Source organism: Parus major, chromosome 15, assembly GCF_001522545.3.
Source record: "Parus major isolate Abel chromosome 15, Parus_major1.1, whole genome shotgun sequence".
Taxonomy (NCBI): Eukaryota; Metazoa; Chordata; class Aves; order Passeriformes; family Paridae; genus Parus; species Parus major.
The window spans coordinates 13,705,923-13,710,732 of record NC_031784.1 but is presented as its reverse complement, the minus strand read 5'-3'; positions in this window follow the sequence as shown (position 1 = coordinate 13,710,732).

The following is a 4,810-nucleotide window of genomic DNA, read 5'->3' as shown; positions in this document are numbered from 1 at the left end:
GGAATACACAAACAAGATGCAAAGACAAAGGCACCACAGGATAAAGGGGATTCCTCGGACCCTAAGCCAGAAGGAAAGGATTTAAAGTCCCAAAAGGTGGTCAAAGGACTAAAAGGGCCATGGAGCTAATTTTAATATGAAGTGAGAACAGGCGGGGTTAGAAAATGAATATGTATTAGGCGTATCGTGTAACCCTAGTTTGTAAAGGATAAAAAGAAAAAAACAAAACAAAAAGGTGTGCAAGCTTTTCCGAGGAGATATCCCCCATGCACCTCAGCGCTGAATAAATTCATACCTGCTCTTATAACTACTCTGCGAGTTATAGGGTTCCTTTTATTCCGCACATCATTTTGGCGAGCCAGGCAGGAGGGTCTCTGTCTGGCTGCGGGAGCGGCCGAGGAACGGATTCCCTGGTGTGCCCCCAGGACTTTCCGGGAGGGACCCCGAGCCTTGGTTCGCTCACCGCGGGGACAGACAACAACCTGCCGGCCTGTGGATAAAGGTATGAATTAAGTATCAAGGCAAGAGCTGCTGGTAAAGCGAACAGAGACGTCTGTCGTACAGCACAGTCCCGGTGGGTTTGCAAGCAGCCGGCCAGGAGGGGCCGGGGACAGAGGGAAAGGGATCGATCCTGGCCGATAGTGCAGCTGACGAGGGGGGTTCTCGCTGAGCTGATAGAGCAGCCCCCTAGCGACTCTGGGGGTGAGTCGAGCGAACCCTTGTTTTGTGTGAATGCTAAGTCCGGACACCTTGAGTCACTGAGAGTGTTTGGTGTGAGAATGAGCGAGTGAGACGCACCAGAGGTGCGGAGCGAGTGTGGAGCTCTATCAGCGGTTCCGACCTTGGGCGACTGAGGAAGCCAGAGGAAAGAGAAGTGACTGGAGTCAGTTTGGGGCAAACCCTAGTGTGAGGAGTGTTATACTTGAATGCAGAGCAGTTAGCATTTGTTTTAACCGTGGACAGACAATTTGAGAGACTCCCTCCCACAGTACAAATCCTAAGTATTCCAGAGAAGGTGAATGAGATAACTTGTCTTTGTGAGAAATTTAGAGCTACCAGAGAATCAAAGGATTGGTATCTGGCTGAGTTTTATTGCAGTGTGGAGATTGTGAAAGACGTTGGTACTGTTGAAAATCTGAGTTTGGTGTGTGGAAAAGTCATATTGGGTGCCTGCAAACTGGCAAGGATTTTGGGTGGAAATGGGACAGAACAAGAAGGAGGACATAATGGGAACTAGACAAAGTAACAAAATCCCTAAAGCAAGTCCGCTAGGTTGTATTATTGCACATTGGAAAAATATTGCTGGGCATGGGGGAGCTGAGAACAAGAGGGATTTAATCAGGTTCTCTAAGGACTGGTGCCCACTATATAAATTGGATGAGGGAGCGAGGTGGCCACCTACTGGAACTTTGGACCATAACACGCTATTGCAACTCATGCTCTTTCTCAGGAGGGAAGGGAAGTGGACAAAGGTATCATAGGCTGATATGTTTTTTTTTACCTTTTTTTTTCTTGCCCCCTTCCCCCCCTGGGCCCGGCTGAACTCTTTGTCTTCTCTCAAGCACCCACCAAGTACCCACAGTTACGCTGTCCCGCAACTAATGGGTAAAAATTCCACAGGCAAGCCAGAACTAAAAAAAAAAAGGACACTTAACCCCCAACAAGGATATAAACAGGGAATGAAGAAGTTCGTAGCTGTTGTTAGTGAGAGGGAAAGAGGGAAACATGGACAGGGACCACCTAGACAAGGCCCATCCTGGCTGGGCAGAGACCAGTGTGCGATCTGTAAGAAATATGGTCACTGGAAAAATCAGTGCCCAGAATGAAGACGGGGTGGCTTTCAGGAAAAGGGAGATGGGGAAAAGGGAAAGGTGATTGCATATGTGAAAGAAGATTGAAGAAGACCGGTAGATCTCACCCCAGAAGATCCACTGGTTATAAAATTGAAACTGGGGAAAAAGGGAAAGAAGTGGAATTTCTGGTTGATATAGGGGCAACATATTCAGCCTTGAATAAAACTTTGGCACCTGTGGGGAAGGATTATGTTATGTTATGTTATGGAGCAACTGGTCAACCTGAAAAAGCATATTTTTGCAAACCATTAAAGTATAGACTTGGAAAGCAATGGGGCATTCATAAATTCTTACATTTGCCCAGCTCCCCAAGACACCTTTTGGGGAGGGACTTGTTAGAACAATTGCAAGTAAACATTAAATTTGAAAACGGGGAGGTTATTCTGGAGGTAAATGATGAACAGTACATAGTGGCATTGAGTTTAATGTTGACAGCCGTTCACACAGAGGGAGAAATTAGTGAAGAAATAAAAAATCAAGTATTTCCTGGAGTGTGGGCCTCCAATGTACCAGGGAGAGTAAAAAATGCACTCCCTGTATTAAACAAACTTAAGGAAGGAAGACAACCAGTTAGAATTAAAAAATGCCCTCTGAAAAAGGAAGATAGTGTTATAAATTTGTATCGTGATATTGGCTTTCGCAGATGAATATTATATGTTAAATACTTTTTAGCTATGTATGTACTTTTTTTCTTGCTAACAAGTTTTAAGTTTAAAAGAATTTCCTAGGTACAGGGCAAGGAAACCCCAGAGGGCAAGGACACTGGGGCCCAAGCTGTTATCAGGAGAACAATAGAACCCAAACTGTTATCAGCGGAAGATATGAAGACCAGCTGCCCTCAGAGGAAGGATGAGGGGCCCGGACTCTTATCAACAAGTGACCATGTGCAAAAGAAAGGAAACCAAACTCCAAAATAATGCTCATCAGCAAGAATAATGATGACCAGCAAAAATGCTGATCAGCAGAAAATAAAAATTGTACAAAAGCATGATCTAAGAAGGTGGAACCAGGGAGGGGACGCTTTGAATATTCATTGGACCTTCATAGCAGGGGGGGATAAAAGGAGTGTTCCCGGGATACCAGGTGTGTTCCTGGCAAGGCGCCAGGGCACCCGGCCGTTTTAACCCTTTGCTTTATTTCTTTTGTCTCTTAATTGTCTTTTTATTTATATTAAATTCTTTTTATAATTTATTAAGTGAATCTCGTTTTTAAGAATAGGGAAGGAATTAGTCCCATAGTAGAAAACTTTGCGGTTAGGCTTGTTAAAAGAGTGCCCATCTGAGTTCAATACTCCCATTTTGCCAGTCCGAAAACCTGATGGGTCATACCGAATAGTACAAGATCTAAGGGCTGTTAACAAAATAACTGAGGATCTCTATCCTGTAGTCGCAAATCCATACATTCTGCTAATGTGCCTGACACCCGAGCTAACTTGGTTTACTGTTTTAGACTTGAAAGATGCTTTCTTTTGCCTCCCTATCCATGAGGACAGCCAGAAAATTTTTGCATTTCAATGTGAAAACCCCAAAAGTGGGCACAAATCCCAGCTCACTTGGACTGTGTTGCCTCAAGGATTTAAAAACTCTCCTACTCTGTTTGGGGAGCAACTTGCCAAGGATCTGGAATCCTGGGAGGCTCCCCCAGAAGAAGGAAAACTACTGCAGTATGTGGATGACATTCTCATAGCCACCCGGACAAAAGAGGCATGCATAGCCTGGACTGTAAGCCTGCTAAACTTTCTGGGACTTCAGGGATACAGGGTATCAAAGAAAAAGGCCCAGGTAGTGAAGCCAAAGGTAATTTATCTGAGCTATGAAATCAGTGCTGGACAATGGACTCTAGGGCAAGATCGCAAAGAAGCGATATGCCAAACCCTGAAACCTCAGACAGTGAAGGAGCTGTGAACATTCTTAGGGATGACAGGATGGTGCAGACTATGGATACACAGCTATGGGTTGCTTGTGAAACCTCTGTATGCACTCATTACAAGCGGGAACAGAGACCTCCAGTGGACAAAAGAGGCCACACAAGCCTTCCACCAGCTGAAGAATGCCCTAATGTCGGCCCCAATGCTCGGACTCTCGAATGTAAGTAAAACGTTCTTCCTGTTTTCCCATGAGAAGCAAGGAATTGCCCTGGGAATACTGGCCCAGGACTTGGGTCTGTACCGAAGAGCAGTTGCTTACTTCTCCAAACAACTAGATGCAACAGCCAACGGATGGCCAGGATGCCTTAGAGCTGTTGCTGCAGTGGTGCTGTATATTCAAGAAGCACACAAATTCACCCTGAGCCAGAAAATGACTGTATTGGTGTCTCACACAGTGTCTGCAGTCCTAGAAGTAAAAGGTGGGCATTGGCTTTCCCCACAAAGGTTCCTGAAATACCAAGCCATCATGGTAGAACAAGATGATGTAGAGATAGTTGTAACTAACATTATCAATCCAGCTTCTTTTCTCAGTGGGAATCAAGGGGAGCCGGTGCACCACGACTGCCTGGAGACCATCGAAGCCTCCTACTCCAGCTGGCCAGATCTGAGAGACACCCCCCTGGATGATGCAGAAACCTGGTTCACTGATGGGAGCAGCTACATCATCAGTGGAAAGCAACATGCCGGGTATGCAGTTACCACCTGCAAAGAGGTAATAGAATCTGGACCCTTGCCAACAGATACCTCTGCACAAAAGGCAGAGATCATTGCTCTAACCTGTGCCCTGGAGATTGCAAAGGGAAGGAAAATAAACATCTATACAGACTCGAGATATGCATTTGGGGTTGTACATTGTCTTGGTTTTAGAAGACAGGTGTCTGCTAGGGAGAGCAGGAGCCTCCCTTGGGATGAACGAATGTAGACCCCCTCCCTCCAAATTATTATAAATTTGAAATCAAGGGGGCTTTCAGGCAGAGATCTGGGGATAGGAATAACAGTTCTTTACTAGTATAACCAGGCAAACAAACAA